General features: G+C 44.2%; 1 pseudogene; it reads left to right on the forward strand.

Moving 5' to 3' along the window:
• The first annotated feature begins 2653 nt into the window (after positions 1 to 2653).
• LOC129356635 (transcription factor COE3-like) overlaps positions 2654 to 8688 on the forward strand; it is a 99707-nt pseudogene continuing 93672 nt past the window's right edge.

Raw genomic sequence — 8688 nt, forward strand, 5'->3', positions numbered from 1 at the left:
AAGAAAGCACAGCAACAAAAAAATCTGATAATCTAAATGAATTAGTTCACAGAAAAACATAAAAAAAGAAAAACATTTTCAACAAATTTGTTTATGGACCGACCCAGAGATAAGGGGGCGGAGCCTCGCCTATGGGAGGGTGGAAATAGGGCTGCAGGGCAACTTCCACGACTTTGCTTTTGACGTCTTTAATCTGTTCAGCTGGTTCTCCTCTTACATCATATTTAGTACTTTATCAGATAAAGAACGAACTTCTGGCACTATTTGTATATTGCATTAATTTTGCCAGTGGTGATCAGTTTTTATAAGATCCGGTTACCATTTGAAAGTTAGGAATTTTATGTTTCACTGAACTGACTCACATCATCGAGTTGAAATGCAAATAACTCATGAAATTAAGTTGAACTTTCATAACTCATTATGTTAATTGGAAGTAACTTATAGGAAAACGTTATGATAACTAATTGAGAGTATGACTTTTAACAGTCTGTTTGCTTTTGCTGTAAATACATTCAGGATTTTCTGAGCTGTTTTCATATTCCTGGTTAGTTAATTTGTTTTCTATCATAACTGAATTTTTCCTCCAGTATTTTTCGTCCACTTTGACGAAATCTTATAATGAAAATGCCAAAGTACTAAAAACCATCATCAGAAAGCAGCCAGTTTCTTGAGAAGCAGTTCTTCCTTGTGTCCACTAAGAGGCGCTGCTGCTCTGCAGAAAGTTTTTTAGCGTCGCTGGTTAGAAAAGATTTTCCAAAAATGTTTAGTTCCGTCAGATAATGGGAGACGACCGTGAATGAATTGAAATGATGAATGTATTCAGATGTTTGTAAAAACTGGATGGAGACTTGAAGCTGCTGCTTGATTGAAGCCAATCAGAAGCAGTTTGAGGAGGTCAAAGGTAAAGAGGGTGTGCATGGAAGGACAGCTAAAGAAACTTTATAGGAAATCAGTTTTTCAACAAGTTATTGAAGTGATTTACAGACCAAATATTCCTGAACATCATTCCCAACGAAATCTAATTAATGATCAATTCCTGGAAAGTTCTTGCATCATTTCAGGAATTCCCTGTAACTGATGCTTTCATAAATCAACAGCTTTGTTTCCTCTGCACAGTCGTTCAAAAATCATAAATATAAAGTTTTATTTACAGACTGGTTTAGTTGAAGCTGAAAGTGGTTCGGTTCGGTCGTTGTTGGTTCTGAAGCTGCTGGGTCTTCATCCAGGATTTATGACAGTTTGAAAGGAATGAAATAAGTTGGATCTGAGCAGGTTCACTTTGGTTTCAACGATATTTTGGCTTTAAGTCACTTTATTTATTGTTGAAACGTTTTTATGATTTTCTAAATGTTAAAGGGTCAAACAGAAGGACGATGAGGATGAAGATGAGGAGGAGGATGAAGATGAGGAGTAAAAGCAGCTTTGCTGTAAATATCTGCAGTGATTGAACTGATATCTGATCCATGATCGATGGTTGTTGTTCTTCGTCTTCATCTCCATGTTTGCAGACTTTCTCTCTCCATACTGAAGATTTTCCAGGATTTCCAGACGTTTGTGTTTCCCAGGAGGAATTCTCTGGGCTAAAGGAGAATAAATATTTAATCAGTGCTGCTCTGGAGTTTCTGCTTAATTAGTGGATTTCTGAAAAAAGAAAAGAATCTCAGCATCTTCATCATCCAAACGTAAAAAGCGGCGATCAAACAACTTCCAGAATGTTGGTGATGAAATGGATTTTGTTTTTCTTGGACTCGGTTCCGTTTTAATTTGATGTGAAATAAATCTCTGGCACTGAAACGCATCTTATTAGCGTCCTGCGGTGTGCGCCATAAGTTTGCGGGTTTCATATATAAATGGACGCAAAAACCGCAGATTGGAGCCGAACCAGTCAGTCTGGACCGGACCGGGACCCGGGTCTGGACCGGACCGGGACCCGGGTCTGGACCGGACCGGGACCCGGGTCTGGACCGGACCGGATCCCGGGTCTGGACCGGACCGGGTTCCGGGTCTGGACCGGACCGGAGCCCGGGTCTGGACCGGACCGGAGCCCGGGTCTGGACCGGACCGGGACCCGGGTCTGGACCGGACCGGGACCCGGGTCTGGACCGGACCGGGACCCGGGTCTGGACCGGACCGGAGCCCGGGTCTGGACCGGACCGGATCCCGGGTCTGGACCGGACCGGATCCCGGGTCTGGACCGGACCGGATCCCGGGTCTGGACCGGACCGGATCCCGGGTCTGGACCGGACCGGAGCCCGGGTCTGGACCGGACCGGATCCCGGGTCTGGACCGGACCGGATCCCGGGTCTGGACCGGACCGGAGCCCGGGTCTGGACCGGACCGGAGCCCGGGTCTGGACCGGACCGGAGCCCGGGTCTGGACCGGACCGGACCTGCTGCAGAGTAAATCAGCTGTTAATGGATGTTGAGCTTCTCGTTTCCTAGGTAACCGTCAGCGGTCACGTGTCATCTATCTGACCTGTTAACTTTGTTTCTTCAGCGCGCGGACAGTGACGCAATTAGTCATGCAGCCAATCAGACGCCGGAAGTGAGCCTCGTATTCAGATGAGCGGTCCTTGTATGGTCACGCCCCGCCCCCTCCCGCTCCACGCGGGTCCCGCGGGACCTTTGGAGCGGTGGAGCCCGAGAGAAGGAGCTCTCCGCCGGGACGGAGGAGCCATAAAGAGCCGGGGAGGGAGGGCAGATCTCTGGCTGCCCAATCCCCCTGCTCCCCCGGGAGCAGCAGCCTTCCTCGGCCGTCCCTCCTTCTTGTTTGCTAATCATTTCATTTTAGCCCCTTTTTGAAGCGCTGCCTGTTTTTTCATCCCACTTTTCTTTCCCACTCGGTCCGCGGATCTCGCCTGTCTCTGATCCGGATCCCCGGACTCTCCGCCCGGATCCTCCGAGATGCTCCGACCCGCGGCTGGGATCTAAACCCGCTGAAGCCCAGAGGAATCCGCGGCTCTTCTCTGGATCAGGACCCCCCGCCCCCCTCCTCTTCCTCCTCCTCTTCATCACTCCTCTCTTCTCCACCTTAATCCAGGTGGTCCTCTGGCTTCTTTGAGCGGCTGTACAGGGAGGATTATTCTTCATCTTCTGTCTTGTTCCTGGTGAAGACGAGGCTCCCAGAAGGACAATCTGATGTTCTCCATCCAGGACAGCCTCCCCCGGGGGGCCCTGACCATGAAGGAGGAGCCGCTCCCCACCGGCATGACCCCGGTCCGCTCCTGGATGCAGGGCGCAGGGATTCTGGACGCCAACACTGCGGCCCAGAGGTAAAACATCCCGGAGGTTCCGGTTCCGCTTAATGCACAAAGCAGGCAGTGAGACGAGACGCGGTTCGGCTGCAGGTCTCCGAACAGAACATGAGGATTTCCGATGCAGCAGCTGGAAATAAGTGGAGCTGAAACTTCTCAAGTGTCGCGTTTCCGCTTTTAGTTTTAGTTTCAACTTGAACGATTTGCTGAAACCTGATCAGATTCTATATTTCATCGATCAATTATCCGCGAATCTCACCAACATTTATGACATAAAAACTATTTACAGTTTAAAGGAAAATGCAAAAGTTTTATTTATGAAACATTCAACTGAAATAAAATAAAGGATACATTTATTTTTATTTAGCGGAGAAAGGAAAATTTCAAATGATAATTATTTGAAGATTATGATCTTTTTTCAATCATACATTAAGTCTAAGAACAAAAACCAAAATCTGCGGCCTAAATTCAACTTTTTCTCTTCGAGGTTTGACCTGAAAATTGATCCAGATCGAAATATTTATAGATTTTAATCGAGCAGAAATGTCATGTTTCCACTCAAATCTCAGCTTTGAGTTTTTATTTAAAGCTGATTATAAAAAGCAACATTCACTCTTTTCCTTCAGCGCTTTAAATTATTTTCAATCATTTTCTGTCTTTTATTTTCCAGGCACAATTCAAATAATTGATAAAGTCACTTTCTGCAATAAAAGTCGGAAATATCAAGTGAATTCAATCGAAAGGTTTTTTTTCAGCTTCATGAATGAAACCAGAACATGACGGGAAAAAGTCCAATAATTCCAGTTTAGTCCGAAGGAACAAACTGGGAAAACTGGTTCCGACCCGACAGGGACGGGTCCAAACGAGCCCACAATCCGGGTTTCCGAACCAGTGAATCTGGAATTCATCAGTTTATAAAATGTAGGAAAATCAGATGAAATCAGAAATAAATCAAAATAGTTGAAAAATGAGGAAAATTCAACAGGAAGCGATGAAATTTGATTCGCAGAAATGAAAGCAAACATAAAATCTGCAGAAACGTTTGAAGTTCTGGACGTTGTTTCCGAAAGAGAACAGAACCCGCCTGGTTCCGGTCCAGGTGACGAGTCAGTTCGGATGAATCCGAAATATGAGGCGGACTTTGACTGGAGGTTCCGGTCCATATGGATTCGGTTCGGCTGTAAATCAAATGAAAAACTATTTGTTGGAAATGAAAGTTGACGATGTGTGACGGGATTCTGTCCAAGTTCTTTTGTATAACATTTGATCATATTTCATATCAAAATGTCAATAATTAGTGACATTTGCAGAAAATTGATTCCGTCCGGCATAGAATATGGATTATTTCACCTTTACAGATTTAATCTGCAATTAGAAAATGGAGTGAAATAAAATCTGACAGGAATTAATAAAATGATCAAAAACCAGATGATAAAATAACAACAAAAGAAATGGATTTATTGAAACATTAAACCTGAATAATTTTTTCTCTTCATAACATTTTTACTTCTGACTGATTAATAACCGACTTTTTTTCCATCCCAAAAAAATATTGCTTTGATGAATGAATGAAAAAAAAAAACACAAAGTCACAAAATAATCTGAATCAGTTCCATAAAAATCCAAAGAAGTTTTTAAATGCTGCATTAATGCTGATGATGATGATGATGATGAAGGTGTCTGAAAGGCTTTAAAATCTCTGGATATTTTATCAACATTTGCTCATTATGTTTTATGAAAATCATTCCTCCATGTTTCGCAGATCGAAGCGACGCTCAGAGTGAAACTGAATCTGTTCTCATTTTGCTGAGATATATTTTCTCATCTTCTGAACTAAAACTGAACATATTTAAACATTTCATTCAAGTCTCATTTTCCAAGTAAAAATTTTCAAAAAACAGATTGGATATATTTGTAATTTTCTCTGAAGTTAGAATTTGTTTTAGAAAGAACTAAATGAATCTGTTTGTGTTCAAAAACATGTATCCTCCTAACAGAATGTTGTCTGCTTTCCAGACCTTAAAACTGTCCTTGAACGCCTCGATAATTTCTGCAAACTGAATCAAGTTGAAAGATTTCAGTTCAAACCAGAAAGATCCTGAAAGCTGCAGGTGAGACTTTGAAAGATCCTCCTGAAGCGCTGAGATCTGTGAAAGGTGGAAAAGAAGAACATTGGCTCAGACCGGTCCGGTCCGGTCCGGTCCGGTCCGGTCCGGTTCCAACTGAAGACATTTTACAGATAAAACAAGTTGGAAGATGAGGTCAAATTTTTTGTTTTCAGACAAGAAACAAAAGAGACAAAATGAATTTTTTTCACTGATATTTCTGGTTTATTTGATAGAAATCTGAAAGTCTAATGTTATAAAGTGTGTGTGTGTGTGTGTGTGTGTGTGTGTGTGTGTGTGTGTGTGTGTGTGTGTGTGTGTGTGTGTGTGTCATCCTGACATGTCACTGAGCAGAACAAGCTTCATCCCAGCTGACCCCTGTCCTGTGGGGTTAGAGGTCATTAACACCTGCAGCAGGTGACGGTGCGTTCAGGGCTTCTCGGGTCAGGTGGAAACCTGGGATCAGGCGTGTTTTTCCTCTTCCTCCTAATTAACACGGAAACACGACCTGGAAAACTTGTCAAGCTGAAGGAGGAGTTTTTCTCAGTGCTGCTGTTGAAACGCTGCGGTTCGTCAGATCAGACTTTCCTTCATCGCATGTTTTACTTGCCATGATTTGTATATTTACAAACATCTGAACATCCTTCACAACAAATGGAAAGTCTAAACTGTACAAACATCTGCTATAAGAACTGTTGCGCAAAATGCAATTTAAAATACCATAATAATACTTTTGTATCCAGTTTCATCCGTCCACACGACAGGAAAGCAAAGAACGAGCCTTGAAAGGCCACAAAAGTGCTTGTTATCAGGTCAGTTGGAAGCAGTGGGAAGGAAGGACTGGATGAACTATGTGTAGTTCAGAGTATTGGTAAAGGATGTGGGAGCAGGAAATCATCGTTTAGGTTTTACCCCGCCTTCCACCTGGTGACCTCTGGAGGCCCAGCTCCCTGGGGTTAAGTGTGTCAGAACACGGATGAATGTTTGCAGCGACGCTCCGACGGATCAGGACTCATGAAAATAAATGGAGACGAGGAACCGGAGCAGCAGGTGAGCTGGACTTTATGAACGCAAGCCGCCAAAGAACAACTGGAGAATATTTTCCATCATCTTTTGTTTCTGTCCTGTTGAATCAATTTATTCCCAGAGTTTTTCGTAACGCCGTCACCTGATCTGATCTGATCTGATCTGATCAGCGAGAAAAGCTGCAGCCTCTGCTGAGATCAGCTGCAGGACGTTGCACAGAATAAATGATGCATTTCAGCTCAAACGGTGGAGCGACGCCAGCCTGCAGCTGCAGCTGCAGCGCCCGGCCTCCATCCATCCTCCACCCACAAGAGAAATATTTAAACTTCACCAAACCGGAAAAAATCCCTGATCGCTTCAAGACAAAGCTGAAAAAACAGAAAAACACCTGCAGACGCGGAAGGTTCTGATTTACTGAAACCTCAACGCAACACCGACAGAACTGGGTCAAGCGCCTGACACGTATGAAAGGCAGCTGAGATTTCCCGCAGGCCCTGAATGCAGCATGGGGACGGCGATGCCTGTTTGATTTCAAGTTCTGACCCAGAAGGGCAAAGTCACATTACAAGGGAGAGTAATCTGATTACAGAGCCTAGTGACGGCGCCAACCGAGCGCCAGGTCAGCAGGGGGTCAAAGTTCACAGCTATGGCCAGTTCATCCTCACTTTCAGCAGGGCCAGATATTTACATACACTTCATGGGAAAAAAACAGTTTATATAAATTCAGGCTGACCTTTGTCCTCCAGGTGATGAAGACGCCTCCATCATCATCAGATGTCCAGTTTGGGTTTGGTGTCCCACAGATGAACATCTGTCCACAAGTGAAGCACGGTGGTGGCTGCATCATGGTGTGGAGTGTCGCTGCATGAGGGACCAAAGCGCTTCCAGAACCTCCAGTTTTGCTACAAAGTGGATGAAGGGAAATCGGTTGCCAACCTGATGCCTGGAGCAACTAGTTGACTCGGTTCCTGCTGTTCCAGGAGGAGCACTGGGTCAGAACCGCAGCAATCTACAGTGAGAAGTAAACCCAGAACCTTTGACCCGGTTCCACCGATTCATCTGGATCAGCAGAAAATGTCAAAATGATCTCTGTCAAATTTCTGGAAGATAAAAATCAGAAATAATTCTGTGAACCGACCCGACCCGACCCGAACAGGATTAGTTGACTTTGTGTCCATGTATGAAAACTTGTGGCGTGTCCTTTAGATCGGAGGCTTCATGGTTGAGCGAGCAACGAGCAACGGCTGCTGAGCAACGGCTGCTGAGCAACTCGCAACATCCACTGAGACGTCAACCTGCAGGTTTGGCAACGGGTCCAGCGGTGGAGAAGACAACGGCTGGTTGCAGTGGCGGCGTTGCCTCTCATGCAGCCTCGTGACGTTCCTTTAAGAAACTCAGGGTTTGGGTTTGGTGTTCAAATGGATCCGGGGGCGGAGCCTACTGTCTATCGCATCCCATGATGCATTTCTCCCAGAAACATGAAGGCGATAAAAACCAGACGTGTTTTCATTTATACGCCAAAGATGATCATGAAACAATGAATAAAATATGGAAATGAAAGCATCATGTCACATTCCAGCGTTGAAAACTGCAACATCTTCCTTCGACAGCGTTTCACCAGTCGATGATCCCTCATCATGATGCTGCCGCCACAGGAGTCCAGCTGTTCGCTGTTTATTTCTGTACAACTCAGGAGTTTGAATTGGAACTTTCCTAATAATTGCTGCAAATGTTGCCACCAGTTTGGTTTGACTGAGCCTCATCTGCTCTTCATTGATTTGAAACTAAATTGCTGGTTGCCTGTTGGAGCATCAGGAAGTTTTTTTCCCAGTTCAGTCAATAAACTGCTGGATTAACATGTAATCCTGGAATATAATCCCTCTTGTTTCTAAATTAAATATACAGCCAAACTTTAACTAGACCAATGTTAATCCAAAAGTAATCTGATTACTTTCTGCTCTGGAGAAAGAGAGAGAGAGATCATTTCTTCATGTTTCAGTATTTAACTCAATAGTGCACATTACACAGATAATGTGTGTGTGTGTGTGTGTGTGTGTGTGTGTGTGGTGTGTGTGTGTGTGTGTGTGTGTGTGTGTGTGTGTGTGTCAGAGACGGAGTGTGAATATATTTTGGAGAAAATATGGAGCAGCGACTAAATCAGTTCTCACACAGAGGAGCTCAGGACAATATGTGCATATTTTAACAAGCCAAGTTCAACATCCACAGTAATTACAGATGGTGTGTGTGTGTGTGTGTGTGTGTATGATTGCTTGTTTCTGTTAATTATATTCATACCGGATGTTT

This window comes from Poeciliopsis prolifica, unplaced genomic scaffold, assembly GCF_027474105.1.
Source record: "Poeciliopsis prolifica strain line A6 unplaced genomic scaffold, Auburn_PproV2 SCAFFOLD182, whole genome shotgun sequence".
Classification (NCBI taxonomy): domain Eukaryota; kingdom Metazoa; phylum Chordata; class Actinopteri; order Cyprinodontiformes; family Poeciliidae; genus Poeciliopsis; species Poeciliopsis prolifica.